This window comes from Quercus suber, unplaced genomic scaffold (genome assembly GCF_002906115.3).
Source record: "Quercus suber isolate HL8 unplaced genomic scaffold, Cork oak 2.0 scaffold_6, whole genome shotgun sequence".
Lineage (NCBI taxonomy): Eukaryota > Viridiplantae > Streptophyta > Magnoliopsida > Fagales > Fagaceae > Quercus > Quercus suber.
The window spans coordinates 509,728-518,841 of NW_027069472.1; positions in this window are offsets into that span (position 1 = coordinate 509,728).

A 9,114-nucleotide genomic window follows, 5' to 3' on the forward strand; every position below is an offset into this window, starting at 1 on the left:
AGGCCTAAAATAATAGAGTTATATTAGAATATTACAAGTTTTACTATATAAGTCTTATAAATTGACATGTTACCAATTACATGAAATAATTCAATACTCATTTATTCTTTGATTGAAGTGTCATTTCATTGTTGCATCAGTTTGTAAGCTTTTAGTAATAAAATTTATAGTAAGTTTAGTATTTTCTCAAAAAAAAAATAATAATAGAAATGCCATCTAATCTCCATTAAGTAAATGAAAAAATAAATGTTTGAATAACTTTTTTTTTTTTTTAAATATCGGTGATATGCTAATTTGTAAAACCTATATAGTAAGTTTCATTAGCTCATTTTGGGTATGAATTAGTAATTAATTTGAAATAAAAAATAAATTAAATATTATTTAAGTGATATTTAGATATAAAATGCCCCTTTAAAATTTTCACCTTAGGCCTCAAATTATCTTGGGCCAGCCCTGCTTGTATCATAATGGTGTCGTACTAGCTATCTTATATTATAATTTTTTTGAAATTATTCATATTACCGTATTATATCTGTGTTCATTTCAATACCTGTGTCCGTACTTCTTAGTTGATCAACTTCAAAGTTTTTAAAAGTTTATGGTAATATCTATATCTTTAAAGCATTTACATTGTTACCTTTAAATTGTCGCATGTGCACGTTCTATTGTGGTTTCATTAGTACGTCACTATGTTGTTTGACGTATTAACTAACCTACACATTAGGGCTACTAGGAACATCCACAACAGTAGAACAAAAAATATAGCTATTTGGTACCTACAAAAGTCACTTTATCTATTTCACTTCTTCACATTACACAGCAATGGAGCTATATTTTTAGCTATTTGATTAAAATAATACAAATAACTCATTAAAATAATAATAAAAACATCCACTGAAAAAGAAAAAGAAAAAAAAAACACTAGCACATCACAGCACAATCATCCACTACCACCACCACCACCAGCAGGAAAGAAAAAACCACCACCCAATCACCACCCCTTCACACTTGTCCCATTCCTGACTCATCCGAGTCAACTCGGCCTACTCGCCCTTCCTCAGATCATAAACCTACGCCAATTCCAATGCGTTCTTGTTCTCATTATGCCTGCCTGCTATGTAAACCAGACTTAAAAAGGCTCCGATGGCGAAAAACGAGCGCTTAGACAGCATATTGTTGCCGCGTCTCCAACGAAGAGCCGTGAAGTCGTAGACGAACACATCCGTGACCGAGTTATAACTTGCTGGGTCCCACCCACCCATCAAAACTAGCTTGCCAACTGAGAAAACAATGGTAACCCATTTGGGTACTTGGGAACCGGGTCGACTCAGCGATGGGGCTTAGGGTGGGTCGCGCAAGCTGGGTCGGCGGAACAGATCAGCGATGAGGGAACTGGATGGCAAGCTGAGGGATGAGGGAGATGAGGGAGTTGGCCGGTGAGCTAGAGAGAAAAAAAAAAAATTGAGGAAGAAAGAAGAAAGAAGAGAAGCAGGAGAGAGAGAAAGAAAATAAGAAATGTTTGTTTAATGAGAGAAGAGAGAGAAGTGTAATAATTTTTTTTTTTTTTTAATACCTTTTGCTGCAACCCTCTTTTTTAGTCAATTTCGCATTTAAAATTTTATTTATTGGATTTAACATTACACAAAATGTCACGTCATGTAAAATTTTAAATGATATAATTTTATAAACACTTTTAGATTTGTAATATTTAATTTGAAATGTAAAGCTAAACTATTTCAAATGTACATTTGTAAGATATGTAATTAATTATACTTCTTAGAATACAAAATAGGCTATACCAGAAAGGTTTTATCAAATAAAATGGGTTACTATGTTTTTGCAGAATCGCGGCTTGACCTTGAGTGTGTGTGTGTGTATATATATATATATATATATTGAGTTTATTGTAACATATAAGTCAATATATTAAAGACTTGTGTGGGTTCCAGTTAACTCAAATGGTAAAATCTCTGACAGTTGTATAAGAGATCTGGGCTTCAATTCCTGCCTACATCAAAAACTGATGGATGTCTTGGTCTAATGATAAAGAGTTATCATCAAGAGCGGATGCCATAAGTTGAAACTCTCTCTCAAAAAATAAATAAATAGATAAATAAAGACTTGTTGTTCTAGTGCTTTCTACTATATAAATGTAGGTTACCAAATTAAACCACGTTAATTTTATTTCTACTCTATATTTCTCACTTTTTAAAAAAAAAAAAAAAAATCTAAATGATGTAGGACAAAATATGGGTTTTAGAAAGAAAAAAAAATTGTATATAATTTTTGTAATTTTAGGAGATGAGATTTTATTTCCTTAATTTCAGGTGTTTTAAGGGGTTTATTAGTTAAAACGGAGTCATATTAGAATATTGTATCAATTAAGATATGTATAAGAATATTTTTCTTTAAAAATAAGTTTTATAGAGCCTTTAGATAGGCCTATAATATGTAAATGAAATTTAAATCATAATTTGATCAATAATATTTTCAAAGATGTTTTTCTATTCTTTGCAATGGATTCTATATTTTTTCCTTATGGATTCAAGAAGGTTTTTTATTTTTATTTTTTTATTTATGGATTTAAGGGTTTGCCTCTTGGTAAAACGATATCTAACCCTTTCACACTTTTTGTTCTGTGTCAATTGGTATAAGAGCTTGCTTGTATCATAATATGGCAAGAGGTGACTAGGGTTATAAATGAACCAAGGTGTTTATGAATGCTCAAGCTTAATTCGGGAAACTGCTTATTTATGTTAATTTGTTTAGTAAACAAATCAAACTCAAGCTCAAGTTTAAGCTCGACTATTAAACAAACCAAATTAAAACATAATAATGTGTTCATGAATAAGCTCATGAACAAGAGGCTTGATCTAATTAACTATACATAATATTGTATTTTTATATCTATAATTGTCTAAAAATATATTTATGTAAACTTGAGAGTAAATTGTATAAGTTTATAAATAGGTTTATATGATATCAAATTATTATTTGTAATTTATTAATAATATAAATAACTTATTTGTAGTAAAAATTCATAAATTTGTGAAGGATTAAAAAAAAAATAGTCATTATTTTCCTATATATGAAAAAAAAAATTAATTAAATAGTTTGTGAACGAGCTCGAACTTGTTTGATAAGAAAATAAACAAAATTTAAATATGTAATCTTGTTTGGTGATAAACTCAAACATGACTCAAGTTTGAAATAAAATTAAATTAACAAGTCTAAATTTTTAATTCTCAATCTAGCTGAGCTCATGGAATTTAGTATAAGACTGTAGGGTGCGGTGGGTTGATGATTTATGTCTAAACCAATCATCAAGCTCACTCTCTTGCAATCTAGCATTGAACATGACAACGATAATTGCCCTAAACTTTATAATAAAAGGGATAACGAGAAAACTTTGTCGATATATTGAAGAGGACCAGAGTTGATATTATCAAAGAAAGTAACTTTTTGTTGTAGCAATAATTGCCCAATATTGTTTAGATTATCACACTGTTCGAAGAGAGAGAGAGAGAGGGACTATAATGCAGGCAATGCAGAAAGAAGAGAGGAACCAACCTATGCACGATCATTTTCCATCAATTATTTTTCACAATGGGTTGCGAGGGCCAACCAACTGTTAGTATTTCGTATTTGCTTGGCTAGCTTATTTTTTGCCAATTTATTTTACTATTCAGCTTATTTTTACTATTATTTATAAGTCACACTGTACTTTTTGGTACTATTTATGGGTCTCACTGTACTATTTCAACTAGCATTTATTTTTATTTACAGCACTTTTAGCAAAAAATTTTCAATTTCAACAAAATAAGTAAATCACAAACATACCCTTAGTTGTTTATTTGCACTTATATGTGTAAACCTTATTTATTCCCAAAATATATATGTATGGACTTAGTAGTGTTAAATGTACCGAGTGAACAATTTCTTAAAATCAAAAAGAAATTTAGGGATTGTTTCTTTTTAGTAACTTGTTTGTTTAGGATTTATCAAAAGATATAATTTTTTATAACTTTTATGTTAAATGTGAAACAAAAAGCTAAAAATTAGTTTTTTTTTAATTAAAATTTAAATAATTAAAAAAAAACTGAGATCAAATAAGCTAGTTAAACGCACAAAACTACTCATTAAATTCACTGTTTATCTGACCTTTAATTAAGTAATAAGGTAGCCAAATGCCTACTAATTTACTGTAAATATATGATTTAACCACTTACCAGAATTTTTTATGGTTTGTTTGCATAAAGGTATTTATAGATAATAAAGAATTTGGATATTAAATTTTAGTTCAAAATTATTTGAATAGAATGTAAAATGATAATTATTTTATGGGTGTATTACAAATTACACCCTTAAAATTTGGAGTGTTTAGATTTTACACTATAAAGTTTCAAATTTGAGAATTTACCCCTGAAGTTTGGTAGTGTTTGGATTTTACACCTTAACGTTTTAGAATTTGAATTTTACATCTGAGAGTGTTTAGGGGTGTGTTTTAGGGTAAATCCAAGCACTCTTAAAATTTAGGAAGTAAAATTCAAATTCTGAAATGTTATGGTGTAAAATCCAAATACTCCCAAATTTTAAGGGGTAAAATCCAAATTCTGAAACTTCAGGGTGTAAAATTCAAACACCCCTAAACTTTAGGGATGTAATTTGCAATTTTTCCTTTTTATTTATTGCTTTCACATTGGAGCGCCTGAAATTCCTCAAAATCTCTTTTTTTTAAGTAGGAATTATTGAAAATTAAAAACAACAACAACAACACAAATTTTAGAAAGGGAAAAAAAAAAAAACAATAAGATGTTTAGCCCGTTTTCTAACGCCACTTTCTTCCATTTTGCTATATTCAGAAGTGGATTTTATGAGGGATTGGGGTCATGAAAAGAAATGCAAATTCATTGAGCTAAAAAAGGCCAAGAAAATTTCAACTATTGGAAAATGTAAAAGTTATTACAAATTTTACTACAAAATCTTTACAAACTAATGTGATAATGAATATAATTAGTGTATTTTCAATAACCTGATAAATGAATGTTTATTTTATTTTATTATATTTTTGTAATTTAGCACATTAATTTGTAAGTCTTATGTAAAAAATCTGTAGTATCTCTAGAAGCATGAATATCTTGTATGAATAATACTAAAGATACAAACTATTTTATAAAAAAATTTACAAACTGTTAATATGGTAAGTGATTATTGGTAACTGAAAAAGTAATATTAATAGTGGGTCTAGATGAAAACCAATAAGAAGTTGGCCACATCAACATTTTGTAAAAATGTTGTAAAATAGTTTGTAACTGTAATATTACTCATCTTATATCATTATGATAGCGTAAAATCATAACTGAATTCTTATTATATAAAAAATAATTTTTTTCCTTAAAAAAAAAATCATCATTGAATTCTAATTATAAAAAAATAATAAAAAATCATTGATTTTTTCAAGATCATTGGTTCATGTGAAATGCTTTTACTCCTCTCTATTTCAAATAGATTAAATAGTCCATAGTTTAGATTAAATTTTAAAATATAAAGATGTATTTGTGCCACATCAATAAAAATTGTAAATGACGTGACATGTACAATATTAGTTATAAGAAATAAATCTTAACCTGATATAGAGATGATCCTATTCCTTTAATTACCTCTCTTCAACTATATCAATAATTAATCCTCTCCTGCATTTAATTAAAATGGCTTTTGGAAATAATTCTTTTTTTCTTTTTCAAGTAACTAATTATAAGGAGATGAGTAGATAGTGACCATTAAGCGTAAGCCTCGAGTCTGTGAAAAAAAAAAAAAAAAAAAAAAAAAAACCTTGACTTCCAATTTTCATAGTAACATGTAGTCTGTGAAAAAAAAAAAAAAAAAAAAAAAAAAACCTTGACTTCCAATTTTCATAGTAACATGGACCCGGTTTTCAAAAAAAATAGTAACATGGACCCGTGGTAAAACCATTCCTTTAGGCTTTAATAATAGTATGGAATATGGAGCCGTCGATCACCCACAGCTACAGAACTTTTTCTAGGATCTAAATTTTACAAAATGACAATTAATAAATTTTAGGTAGAATGCAAAATACATCCTTTAAATTTAACTAAAATTTATTTTAATTTTTTAACTTTATTTTTGTTCATTGAGCCCTTTAAGTTTCAAAACTGTTCAATCAAAGTATTCCCATTAGTCTCCGTCAAAATTGTGCAGTTGGTCTTTTAAAAAACAACACAACTTTGATAATTTTTTATTTCTTTAATTAAAATATACGGAAAAAATATTTTGAAAAAATGAATAAATAAATTTTGTATATGAACATTTTCCAAGAACAAATAGATAAGAAAAAAAAAATCAAAAGATATGTCTCAACCAATCTATACACAAATTATTCTGAAAACACAAATTCATCCAAACTATACCAAAAAAAAAAAAAAATTATACACAATTTCAAATCAACCTTAAAACCACCAAATAAAGAGAGATCATCAAATTGGGGAGAGAGAGTTCAAAACCACAAAAACATGAACTTGACAACTTAGATTAGATCGGAGAGGAGAGAATCCAACGAGATTGGATTTTGTCAAGCTCCTCTCACCGATTGCCATCGTTTGCCACCACCATCACGGTGGTGAATCTCGTCTTCAGGACAATGAATTAATAATCTAATAATGGAATGAGGTTAATTAGTTTAATAATAGTCCTAATGGTTTAAAAGTCATGAAAATATATGCACTAAATAGTCATACTGAAATGGCTAATTAATACTCACTTAACATGTTGTTGAGGGTTTTCTCAACAAAAAAAAAAAAAAAAAAATGTTGTTGAGGGATAATGAAACTTAACAAAATTAGATAATCAACCATGTGTTCTATGGCTACAATTATGAATATATTAAACCATGAGTTATTCTCCAAAAAAAGAAACAAAAAAACCCATTAGGTGGAATTTACTTATATATGGTTCTAAGTATAGTGCTAGTCAATAGATTATAAAAGATCAAGGATCAAATTAGGTTTGCTTGGTTCTTATCCACACACCGAAAGGCAAGAAAGGACAAATTGCCATTTATTGGATTATGTTCCATGGTTTAGACTAAAATAACTTTAAAATGTTGTTACAAAGACTAATTCCTAACAGCAAGGTCCTGCAACAAAGTGTCACCCACTCATAATTAAAACATATCAAAATGTCTTCTTCCTTAATTTCCCCAACCCATAACTAGAAAAATGTTTTGACACTCTGCAAAAGTTGAATGAAAGCAATACTAATTTTAGAAACCTATTTGTGGCTCTTATTAATTGAGCAGCTTTGTGAATTTCAACCCATTACTCACAAGATGCGTGTATCTCATTTCCTACAAACCCTACATGACTTTCTTTTCATTACATAAAATTTTTCACAATTATTAATTAGTATAGAATTTTTTTTTTGTTGTTTAATCTTTGTTTCTAATAGTTAAAACCAATATTCTCTCAATTTACTTGATAAGTTTCCACCGTAATAAGTGAGCGTTTGGTTTCAGCTGAAAGTGGCGTCCACGTTTTGCGTTTTCAGATTTCTTTTTTTTTTTCCCGTGCGTGAATAGTAATATCACATGGGTTCAATGTGCAGGGACAAAAATTACTGTTCACGCACTGTTTATTACTGTTTACGCACTAAAAAAATATTAAAAATGAGTTTCATGGTACTATTCACACATTTAAAAATTATTTTGTTACAGTGTATTCAATTTTTAGTTTTAACAACAATAAGTTCAATCCAAACGGATCCTAAGTATCTTTTTGGCATGAAAGGATATACATATATTAATATAGCGAATCTTTTTAAAGAAGAGTCATTTGGACTATCTTCGTGTCCGTAAAACTTACAGGTAATTGAACTAACTCTAATGATTCTAGTGTCTCACATGGGTAAAATATAAGTTTAACCATGTATGCGTATATATATATAAGATTTGGGGCTCCCTCCCCTTAGAAGCTGGTATTCAAAGGTGAGTTTTATCTATGAGTTTGTATTATTTGGTATCAAAGACAATTACCATATCGAGTAATCGAACATTATAAACCTAGTGTCCTTATTGGAAGGTGTTCGTCACACGTTATTTAGTTGGTGTAAGACTAGGAGCATTTATAATCTTCAATGTAGTCACAATTTTGGGGTCTAATGAGTCCATTTGTGGTCATTGCCTTAATTAGAAGCATCTTAGCTATCTTTTCTTCCAGGATTAGTGGCTCTAGCAAGTAAAGAAGCTTTGTCTAGATATTAAGCATTGCCATGTGAGAACAGCCCATCCTCAATTAAGACCCACTAGGGCTGCAACTTTTTGCTAGAAAAGATTCCTTTTCAACCCTAACCACATGTGCAATTCGTGGATAAGAAGGGATCCAGCTGTGTTCAGCTAAGATTTTTTTTGATGAATTTGTTTTCAGGTATGACAAAGTGTTCAGACAAGCATAGTGTTATAGATAAATGCTGCCACTTTTATAATTAATTATAAATGAAAATATTAGAAGAACTTTATGATTTTATGGAATACATCTAGTGTAGAAGATGTGTCACTTTGTGCCATGTCAGAGAGAGAAACGATGATATGATATAACTATATATATGACGACCAAGTCTTGTGAAAGATATATTATCAATTCCTGCCCTTAATTGAGGGTTTGCATGTGAGAATCGAACCTCAAATATGTATAAACTATAAACTCATAGGAAGGATTAATTTTTTAAAAAAAGTAATTAATATCTGGATGGAAGCCATCCTAATTTACATATCCAAAATCCATAGATTAGCATCCAAGAAAAAAAGTCCAAACTGCACCTTTTCTACTTGTGTAACTATTCAATTTGGCACGGTTTCATCAATGTACTTGATATACAAGTCTAAGAAAAAGTTTAAAGACATAACAAAACTTCACAAAATTTTCACTTATATATTAAATTTAATTTTAATTTTGTTATGGTTTTTAGACCCGGTCCGTTCAAAGAACCAGAGAATGGAGAGGTTCAAGGTTTTTAAGGTCGGATTGAAGTTCAACCGAGATCGAACCGTGATAATGTCAAAATTAATTTAATATTAATTAAAATACAAATAAAAGTATTAAC